This window comes from Sciurus carolinensis, chromosome 16, assembly GCF_902686445.1.
Source record: "Sciurus carolinensis chromosome 16, mSciCar1.2, whole genome shotgun sequence".
Lineage (NCBI taxonomy): Eukaryota > Metazoa > Chordata > Mammalia > Rodentia > Sciuridae > Sciurus > Sciurus carolinensis.
In genome coordinates, this window is record NC_062228.1 from 66343614 (window position 1) to 66355449 (window position 11836).

Sequence of the window (11836 nt, forward strand, 5' to 3'; positions counted from 1 at the left end):
ACAGGAACCACCTGTGAATCTGCGTTATGCCCGCCTCTCCCGTTACAGGAACCCAGCCTCCCAACCCACCTGTCAGTCTGCATTACGCCCGCCTCTCCCATTACAGGAATTTCCGGATTACGTTGCCGTAACCTTCCTGCCTCCCGCATTACGTTCTAATATGTCATTGGTGCATCAGTCAGTCTGTAATAATTCTCCTCCGTGATTGGTTCCTCCCAGCCCGCGAAATTCCCATAACTAAAAAGAAACCCAGCGCCATTTTTTTTTCTTTTCCTTTCCCCTTTCCCCCCAAGCGGGCAAGATTCATCTGCATAAAATAAAAAGTTCCTCGTGTGGGACCTGTGTCTGCGGAGCGTTTTTCTGGGAGTTATCGACAAACCAAAACTGCCCCTAACATCTGGCCTAACATCTGGTGCCGAAAGACCCGGGATGGGTTTTTTCCGCTAACTAAGCAAGCGGAATCCCATCCAATGGCTCCTGCGCCCGCAGATTCAGGCTCACCTTCGATTTACCTGGATGCCCAGTTTTCTGCATACAACACCGGACTCCAAAATTGGTGAGTTCCCCTTAGGCAGGCCCCTGACCATTTAAACACATCTTGGCCACCCGCAGCAGTCCCCTCCTTATTTGAGAAGCGGCCGTCCCCACAGTTCCCTCCGCCGGCTTGCAGTTCTCGCCGCTCGCCCGCACTTCCCTCTTGCCGCCCTGCGGCTTCCCTCCTCGTGGCTCCCGCCGCTCAACTGCCAAGGTGTGGGGGTACCTCCTTGGTCCTCATAATTGGTCTTAGTTGTTGGGTGGATGTCTGAATTTTATGGTGCTGAGATTCTTTCTCGGGATTTGAAGCTCGCTCTCTTCTGCTGCTGCTCGCCTCACGGCTCCCTCTCACCGCCCTGCAGCTTCCCCCCCTCATGGCTCTCGCTCGAAATCCTGGCCAGGTCTTCAAACTCTCTCGGCTCTTTGCCCGGTTAAACATTGATTTCAGGTGACGACCAAATCATTGTTCTAACCTCTCGTTGCCTGGCACTGTGGTTTCTGGGACGCCAAATCCACTAGCCAGGTGGGTCTCAGATTACCATGGAATTCAAAACATCCAGCCCAGAAAACTCGCCCCTGAGATGCTTATTAAATCATCTCAAACCCCTTCACCTATTCCCTGAATCAGAGCTAAATTGTCCTTTACATAGTAAGTCAGAATGGTCTATTTATGACACCCTAAATTCTAGTTTTATACTAGGTAAAATTATATGCCTAATTATACTAGTTATAATTAAGTACATATGTGGGCAACCTGGTGAATGGAAAGGAACTTTTCCCCTTCGTGTTTTTCCTTTCTTTCTTGCTAAACCTCTCTTGGCTTCTCACCCACCTTTTAACCCTTCTTTCCCTTCCGAGTTCAATCCAACTGATGAGTCATCTCCTTACAAGCCTCCTCCTGTAGAAGCCCCTGTCCATTCTTCTTCTTTGCCTCATTCTGTTTCTCCTTCCGCTCCTCCATTCAGCCCACCAAGTCCCCCAACCACACGGTCTCGTACACACATTCTAGCTCCTTTACTGGAGGTGGCTGACATGGAGGGAGTAAAACCTGAACATGTTCTCTTGGCTGATTCCTTATTTTCAAATCTTTTCTTTCTTTCTTAGCTCTCCCTGCAGGCTCAAGAAATTAAAAGGACCTAAGCATCAAGTCTCTGCTAGAACGTATTAGCCCCTTTCAGATTCAGATCTCAGTCAAGGGTTACATTGAAATGTAAATGAAGAAAGGCTCAGTAGGAGACCAGTTTCAAACCCAAGAAAAAAAAGTGTCCATTTTAAATTTCTCCTGGGCTACAACTCAGAATACTTTTCTCCCTTTCAACTTTTCTCTCCTTCTCATTTTCTCATGCTTTAATTAATAACCATTATCATTTTTCTTCTAGGACTTTGTTTTTCTTAAATACTCTATTTTTGAGCTCACAATTTTGATCCTACAGACCTAGGTTAATGATTTTTGATCAGTTCTTTTTATCCAACTCTAGAGTTATTTTTGAACATCCATTACATTACAATGGAGATAAATATTATAAGGCCTTTGCTTTTGTGTTAAATATAAGCACGCATAAAAATTAAATTTTTAAAAATGGATCCAAATATTTTCAATTCACGTGATTTAATGAGGTTCAATTTAAATTGGGTAAACTAATAGAATAAAAATGTCATTAAAATTAACTCACAAGTCTCTAAGTGGTCAAACTAATAAAATATTAATGTTTATAAAATGTCTAACATCAATTTTTCTAGGAATTTTCTTCAACAGAAAAGAGACAGCAAATACTATTGGTACACTTGTCTAATATCTTGTTTTTTCTACAATAAGATGAGTGAATTGGAGTCAACATGTATGAGATTACTCAAATGTGTTTGTTAGAGACATCTGATTAATTTATAAGGTTATTCCATGAAGTAACATACTTAAAAACATTATTCTTTCTATATTAAATGTGTTCATATTTTCCAGGTATACAAGCCTTTAAAGCAGAAAATTTATCAAGCTGCTGTTCTCCAAATTAAACTTGTCTGTAAAGGTAAACCTATCATTTAATATTCTATTATAGGACCTGTCATCAATAGGGTATATGTAAAATGACATTTAAGAAAGAGTGTAATATGCAGTAGCACAAATGGAACTCAGCCAAAATTCAAGATAGCTATTGCACAAACTGAATGTTTTACTGTTGGTAATTCCATTTTGTATTTTCCTTGTAAACTCTAATTGCTGCCTGATCAATATTTTGCAGAAGTACTGCTTCAAGAGTGAACACCGTAAATTAACTTGGAATAGTAAGTCATCACCTATAGAACAGATAATGTAAACCACAATTAGAAAAAAGGGGGTAAATAACTGTAAAGTTATAGACATTAAAGCTAAAGCCCAGTACTCTTACTTTATGACTGGTGAGACTGACTTGCTTGATGGTTAAGATCAAACTTAGAGACAGAGATTAAATGCAGAGGTCAAGAAAACTCCATATTTGGGTCTTGCCCTCAAAGTCAGACTGAACCCAGGGAACAAGAGGACTTCTCCAAGGAGCTTTGCAACTCTGGGTCACACAACCTCCTGAGCAAGGAGATTGATGAGACTGCTAGAGAAAAAGTCACTTAGTGCATCTGCTGCAGAGGAGGGTCACAGAAAAAGGGAGACATCCCTAACGCTTTCAAGGAAAGTCACCTCATCAAGAAGACCCTGCCTAACCAAATGGCACTAATGGAGCTAAGAAGCTGCTCTTAAGTTCTCTATGAGTGACCCCTGTGGAAACTCAGCTGACTCTTTAACAGACAGGAACAGGTCACTTTGACCAGCTTGATCTTAAACACCTAGCAAATCAGTTAAAACCAAAGTATACTCAAAACACTAGAAAAAATAGGGATAGTGGGAACATTCCTTAACATTGTAAAGGCCATCTACGCTAAACCCATGGCCAATATCATTCTAAATGGTGAAAAACTGAAAGCATTCCCCCTTAAAACTGGAACAAGGCTGGAATGCCCTCTTTCACCACTTCTTTTCAATATTGTCCTTGAAACTCTAGCCAGAGCAATTAGACAGACCAAAGAAATTAAAGGGATACGAATAGGAAAAGAAGAACTCAAACTCTCCCTGTTTGCTGATGATATGATTATATACTTAGAGGAACCAGGAAATTCCACCAGAAAACTTTTAGATCTCATAAGTGAATTCAGTAAAGTAGCGGGATATAAGATCAATGCACATAAATCTAAGGCATTTTTATACATAAGTGATGAATCTTCAGAAAGAGAAATTAGGAAAACTACCCCATTCACAATAGCTTCGAAAAAAATAAAATACTTGGGAATCAATCTCACAAAAGAGGTCAAAGACCTCTACAGTGAGAACTACAGAACACTAAAGAAAGAAATTAAAGAAAGCCTCAGAAGATGGAAAGATCTCCCATGTTCTTGGATAGGAAGAATTAATATTGTCAAAATGGCCATACTACCAAAAGTGCTATACAGATTCAATGCAATTCCAATTAAAATCCCAATGATGTACCTTACAGAAATAGAGCAAGAAATTATGAAATTCATCTGGAAGAATAAAAAACCCAGAATATCTAAAGCAATCCTCAGCAGAAAGAGTGAAGCAGGGGGTGTCGCAATACCAGATCTTCAACTCTACTACAAAGCAATAGTAACAAAAACGGCATGGTATTGGTGCCAAAATAGAAAGGTGGATCAATGGTACAGAATAGAGGACACGGACACAAACCCAAATAAATACAATTTTCTCATACTAGACAAAGGGGCCAAAAATATGGAATGGAGAAAAGATAGCCTCTTCAACAAATGGTGCTGGGAGAATTGGAAATCCATATGCAACAGAATGAAACTAAACCCATATCTCTCACCATGCAGGAAACTAAACTCAAAATGGATTAAGGACATCAGAATCAGACCAGAGACTGTGCATCTTATAGAAGAAAAAGTAGGTCCAGAGCTTCAACATGTCGGCTTAGGACCAGACTTCCTCAACAGGACTCCCATAGCACAAGAAATAAAAGCAAGAATCAATAACTGGGATAGATTCAAACTAAAAAGCTTTCTCTCAGCAAAGGAAACTATCAGCAATGCAAAGAAAGAGCCTACAGAGTGGGAGAAAATCTTTGCCAATCATACTTCAGATAGAGCACTAATCTCCAGAATCTATAAAGAACTCAAAAATCTCTACACCAAGAATGCAAATAATCCAATCGACAAATGGGCTAAGGAAATGAATAGACACTTCACAGAAGATCTACAAGCAATCAACAAACAAATGAAAAAATGTTCAACATCTCTAGTAATGAGAGAAATGCAAATCAAAACCACCCTAAGATTCCATCTCACCCCAATTAGAATGGTGATTATCAAGAATACAAGCAACAACAGGTGTTGGCGAGGATGTGGGGAGAAAGGTACACTCATACATTGCTGGTGGGGTTGCAAATTACTGCAGCCACTCTGGAAAGCAGTGTGGAGATTCCTTAGAAAACTTGGAATGGAACCACCATTTGACCCAGCTATCCCACTCCTTGGCCTATACCCAAAGGACTTAAAATCAGCATATTACAGAGATACAGCCACATCAATGTTCATAGCTGCTCAGTTCACAATAGCCAGATTGTGGAACCAACCTAGATGTCCTTCAATTGACGAATGGATAAAGAAACTGTGGTATATATATACAATGGAATATTACTCAGCCATAAAGAATGATAAAATTATGGCATTTGCAGGCAAATGGATGAAATTGGAGAATATCATGCTAAGTGAGATAAGCCAATCTCAAAAAAACAAAGGATGAATGATATCACTAATAAGTGGATGATGACACATAATGGGGGGTGGGAGGGATTAGTGTTAGGGTTAGAGTTAGGGTTAGGGAGGGGGGCAAGAATGGAGGAAGGAAGGACTGTATAGAGGGAAAAGAGGGGTGGGAGGGGTGGGGGGAAGGGAAAAAATAACAAAATGAATCAAACAGCATTACTCTATGTAAATTTATGATTACACAAATGGTATGCCTTTACGCTATGTACAAACAGAGAAACAACATGTATCCCATTTGTTTACAATAAAATAATAAAAAAAAACAAAGTATAGCCATTCTTGGGCAATTAAAAATAATAGTAACTATCAAGAGAAACTGCTAGAGTCAGAAGTTTTTAGTCAGTTTAAGGCCTACAGACACAAATAGGCTTAATCTATGTTTGCTAGTAACAGAAGTATAGAGATCTCTACTAAATGTTATGTTCACATTCCTGATAACCTAGACAATATTAAAGCTCCCAAATGAAGGCCTGTCCTCTCCAGCCTTTGCTAGGCCTTGTTATGGGAAAAACTTCGCAGTTCTTCCACCCCCTCGTGAGGAATTATTAACTTCTGTCATCTTTAAGATATTCATTGGCATGATCCAGATTCTGCAACATTTATAATGTGTCAATCTCATTTCAGTACTCATGTCTTTTTGCTCTTCTCTCATAGAAGCACACATCCCCGGATGCCTTTACAGCCTGCTCTCCCACAACCAGACTTCTACCATGAACCCCTCAATTGAACCGATTTCTAAAACGGAACCTCCAAACTGCTTGCCCCATGCTGTCCACTTCCAGCTCGAAGAAGTCAGATCGGTCATCACCCCTTTTCCCTACAGCAGTGAAGGAGTTCCTAGTATTAGAGGGGTAAATGAAGTCAGAATTGGGAACAGGCAATTAGTGTAGAAATAGATCAGTCAAATCGAGAAAATGAAGTCCATGAAAATATCTGCCTTTGGAAGCCTAGAAGTAGAATGAACATTTTACATCTCACCTGCAAAACCAACCCCAGTCACCTAGGCAGGAAAGAGAGAGAAGGCTTCAAAGAGAACTGGAGAGCAAAATTTTTTATTTTTTATAAAAAAAGAAATGGGGGAATGTTAGGTATAAAGCCACCTTTCTCTCCCGCTACAGGAACCACCTGTCAATCTGCGTTACGCCCGCCTCTCCCGTTACAGGAATTTCTGACTTAAGTTGCCATAACCTTCCTGCCTCCCACATTACGTTCTAATATGTCATTGGTCCATCAGTCTGTAATAATTCTCCTCCGTGATTGGTTCCTCCCAGCCCGAGAAATTCCCATAACTAAAAAGAAACCCTGTGCCATTTTCTTTCTTTTCCTTTCCCCTTTCCCCCCGAGCGGGCACGATTGGTTCGCATAAAATAAAAAGTTCCTCGTGTGGGACCTGTGTCTGCGGAGCGTTTTTCTGGGAGTTATCGACGAACCAAAACTGCCCCTAACATCTGGCCTAACAAGGTGTTTTCCTCTTTTCATCCCACTGGACTTTGTTCACCCTCCCGTGTCAGACCTATTGTCAGCATAGTGACTCTATTTTGTTTTAAGCTAAATTTACCAAACTGCTAAGCAAAACATGCACTAATCTTTAGTTCATATTACTATGTTTTTGATTTAACCTTAAAGGTCTACTCTATTACCTAAACAAGCTCAGTTAAGACTAAGTTAGGTTATTTACTGCCAAACAATCAGTGTGAGTACTTAATTTTATCCTATTAGTCTTTATGTCATTGATTTATCCTCTACCTATTATAATTCATATGTGATACTAATTATTTATTCACCATTTTTATTGTACACTACTGTATAGGGAAGAGGTGGATCTGCTTATACTTATTCACTTGTTTCCCTCTGGGTGAATACCACAAATGTCCCCCAATCTTGTAGGCTAAGTAGGGCGGTCCTAGTACTGTGGGGACAATAAGTCTCCTGTTCTGTTTGTCAGGCTCTTTACTGGTAAAGAATTAACTGGGGCAGGTGTGGTCAGCATAGAAACAAGCAATTCCTGTATCTGTAGTTTTCTGAAGAACTCCTCAAAGGCTGCACTTTTAAACTTATATGTGATATTGGTACATTTTTTAAAGCATTCCTCATCCTCCTCCAAGTTCTGCAGATTCATTGAGGCTAAATTCTTATCACAACAATCCAAGGAATATGATTTGCAGTTGCATAGTTATAAGTGTGATATTACAAGAAAACACCCGACTCCTAGGAGAGATGGCAGCGGCAGTTTCCTGGAATGGCGGCCCTGCCAAGCCCCTCCCCATGCTTGGCCCTTGCCAAGCAGCATGGCAGACACAGTCCCCATCATATAATGACTTTAATGATGATCCTGAAGCCAGAACTAAGGACAGGTAGTTAGTGTAGAAATAGGAAATCGGGTCAATTCGAGGAAATAAAGCCATGAAGCCATCTGCCTCTGGAAGTTGGAGACTGCCCCTGGAAGAATGGAATGTCAAGGATCTCCGGAGCCCATTGATTACCAAATTTACCTGCCTTTATCAAGGACTGCAAGCAAGGAGTTGCTAATGAATGCCCCCTGGGCCCTTACCTGCCTGAATCACCTTGGCCCTCCCCTTCCCCATGGCTTCTCACTTAACACAAAACCAGGCCTAGTCACATAGGCAGGAGAGAGAGAGAGAGAGATAAGGGGGGGAAAAACTGGAGAACAAAAGAGATTTTAACCTATAAAAGATGTAGGGTGCGCTCACTTCTGGGGACTTTAGAACATCAGCCATGGCCCCCTCCTTCCTGCCGGGAGAAGTCTGTACTATTACCTTTAAATAAAACCTGCTTAATATGCTTGCCTTGGCGTGCTTCTCTAGTGTTCAATCTTCAACATTAGAAGGAGCAGAACTCGTCACCAGTAAACGGCGGTATCAATCCCTTCCACAGAAATTCAAATAAAGTACTAACAGTGCAAAAACACTGACATCTTAATGTAAGGGAAGAAAAACAGACCAATGTTGCATCTCTTAGAGAAACAACATCTCTTAAAGAGGACAGTGGAATAATAGATGAGGTGAAAAAATTAATGAGAAAGGTTCTCAGTTCAGTCTTTCTGAACTTCAGGCATGAGTCTTCAACAATTAGTGTCTAAGAAACATTCAACCCCCCAAAAGAAAACCATATCAAAGCAGTCAAATCTGAACTGTGAAGCTATAATGAAATCATCAGAAAAACATTTGCAGTTGTGAAGTGTACAAATGGAGTGAAGAGAGAAAAAGCACCATAAAAACAAGTGACATGACGAAGTTCAGGGAGGATGATGAAGAATCTTCAAGAATAGATGTCAGTGAAGACAACAGCAAAAGGAGTGAAAGTCTAGACTGTGATACCAAACTCTCCAAGTCTGAGCTCAACACTTCTCAGGAGATAAGTGACTCTGTTTTATTAGTTCTGTTTTATTAGCCAGCAGTCTGAAAACAGTGAAAGTGAAGAGGACGCTTTGTGTTTCATTGAAAATAGTGACCAAAGGGAGTTATTAAGTAGAGAGACTCAGGAAATACATCTTGCAAAAATGCATTGTTTGTAATTGACACAACTCCTGGGTTGAGTGCTGGCAGAAATTTGTATTTGGAAGAGGAAGACAAAGCAAGTGAAGTTGCCATTGGGGAAGAAAAAGAGGAGGAGGAAGATGATGAAAACAGTGAAGAACTATCAGACAATGACAGAGATGAAGATGATGAGTGTAGTAATGAAGATGACTTACTAAATAACACAAAGTCTAAACTTCTGAAATTGACAAGAGGCAGCACAGATCGTGGTCTGAGTATCAAGCAGTTAGGTGGTTTGTATATTAATATCAAAGCCGACAAACTACAGCCTAACAAGAAAACTCTAACACAGATCAGGAGAAGAAGAAAAATGAGCTTCTGCAGAAAGCCATCATTACGCCTGATTTTGAAAAAAACCATTGCATCCCACAGTACAGTGATTCAAAATGTCAGCTTCAGAAAAAACACAGGAAAGAGTGACAAAAAACAGCAGGTGATGGCTGGTTTGGTATGACAGCTCAAGAATTGACAGATGAACTGAAAAATGATCTCAGAGCTCTGAAGATGAGAGCAAGCATGAAGCCAAAAAGATTCTACAGGAAAAATGATGGCTTTCCTAAGTATTTCCAGGTCAGAACCATTGTTGACAATCCAGCTGACTTCTATCATTCACGAATTCCCACGAAGCAAAGGTAAAGAACTACGGTGGAAAGACTACTGGCTGATTCTGAATTCAGAAGATATAACTGAAGGAAGTACTCAGATCAGGGCTGAAAAAGTAGCAAATGCAGCAAGAAAAAATTCCATAAGAAGAAATTCTACAACTAAGACTCACCAAGCACACCATAATATTTTATGTCACCTCTTTGTTAAATGGGTTTTAAAAACTAACATCATCATGTAATTTAATAAAGACTGATCCTGTTTGTATAGAGATTTTTGTTTGGAAATAAAGTTGATTAACAGAGAATCCATCACATGTCCCTTGAAATAAAAGTAGGTGTGGCTACAAAAGATCCATCCAGGCTTAGACTGTTCAAGTGGAAAAGAACCTCAACCATTTTTATAATTCACATTTTTATCAAGTTTCCAGTGCTTGGTTATTTAAAGAAAATTACAGATATTTAGAAGTACAAAGTTTTTTAGTAAGTTCAAAACACTAAAAAGATCAAAGATGCATAAATAATACTATAATTACTACATGATTTTGCCTGTGTATGTGTGTGTGTGTATGAGGGAGAGAGAGAGAGAGAAAGAGAGAGGGGACAGGTGATGTCCTATAGTCTACAATTAGGTCCCCATTTCAGAAAGTTTCTGATATTGGTTCTTTGCCTCTTTGTGAACTCTAATAGACATTTCCACAAAACCAGTGATCTTCAGTTTACCTGCTGTGACAGCACTGAAGAGCCCTATTTTACTGATGAGGAAACTGAAACTGAGTTATTTCAACTAAAAAGAAATTTGGTGAAGTTGGGATACAGAGATCTGCTTATTTCCAGTAAACATGTCACTATTGAAAAAGAAAGAATAAGTGTTCTTGGAGCAAACATATGTTAGCATAAAACCAAAGAACTAAGTGAAACTAAAGATGTCTTAAAAGATAAAGAAGGGGCTGGGGATATAGCTCACTTGATCGAGTGCTCGCCTCACAAGCATAAGGCCCTGGATTCAAACCCCAGCACCACAAAAAAAAAAAAAAAAAAAGATAAAGAAACCTCCATTGAAAGTTTGGAGAAAAGGTATAAGATGCACTTCAGTTGTTCTATTCCTTGGCAATTCAAACAGGAGGAATGCTTGATTTTATCTAGATTTATTGTGTTCCAAGCAAAACAGGATTAAACAGTGTAGTTTTAGTTTGGTCACAAGTTGAAGAGACTCACCTTATCTCCTCTTCAGTGGTACACACAGGCATCCTGGTGAAGCTGCTTTCTGTCACCAAGGAGTGCTGGTCATTTTTATTAATGCTTCTTGGCGAGTTGTACCTTCCTTTACATAACTATTTACAGGCTCTCTCTTCCCAGCATATCACTTAAGATTCAATAAATTAAAAATTTCATATTTTATCTTTACTATTTGGGGTCACAAGCAACCTAGTGAATAATAGAACTGAAAACACTGAAAGGTAGAATTAAGGAAATATCTATGTCTATTCTTTTTATAGAAAAGCTTTTGTTTGTTTGTTTGTTTTGCAGTGCTGGGGATTGAACCCAGGGCCTTGTGCTTGCGAGGCAAGCACTCTACCAACTGAGCTGTATCCCCAGCCCAGCTTTTGATTTTAAAAAACGTTTTGCCTTCTACTCTATGATAAAAATCTCATGAGAAAAATATCAAACAGGAAGAAATAACATTTAATTTGCCCTTTATACTTCTATCAGAAGATGTTGCTGGCAGACATTTCTTCAATTTAGGCATAGATGACTGAAGACTGACCCAGTTATTCTCAAGTTCAAGGGGTAACTTATTAACTGTTATTAGATTTTCAAACCATTTTGATTGGTGACTGCTACAATTGATTGAATTATTCTATACCTCAGAAATGCAATTGTGACAAAATATGTTTTGTGTATTTGTTACACAAAACAAATACACATTTGTTACAGTTTTGATCTTAAATGTCTCCCAAGGGCCCATATGCTAAAAGTTTGGTTGTCAGCCTGTGGCACTGTCAGGAGGTGAACCTAGTGGACAGAAGTCAGATCATCAGGGCATACCTCTGAAGGGGTGTGGGAACGCTGGCCCCTTCCTCTCTCTGCACATCTCAGCTGCCATGAGGTGAACAACTTTGCCTCGTCATGCATTCACACCATGACATTCTGCCTAACCATAGGTCCAAAGAGAGGCAGACAAGTAACCATGAAATGAAAACTGAGTCAGAATAAACCTTTCTTCCTTAAAAAAACTTTAAAAAAAGAGTGAAGCAGGCCAAGATGGCGGACTAGAGGGCGGCTGCATTTCACGCTGCTCCAGGACGCAAGATTCAA

The 11836-nt window shown here is 39.8% G+C and overlaps 1 pseudogene; it reads left to right on the forward strand.

The window, feature by feature from the left end:
* Positions 1 to 908: 908 nt before the first annotated feature.
* On the forward strand, positions 909 to 10574 carry LOC124966240 (deoxynucleotidyltransferase terminal-interacting protein 2-like; annotated as a pseudogene).
* Positions 10575 to 11836: the final 1262 nt, after the last annotated feature.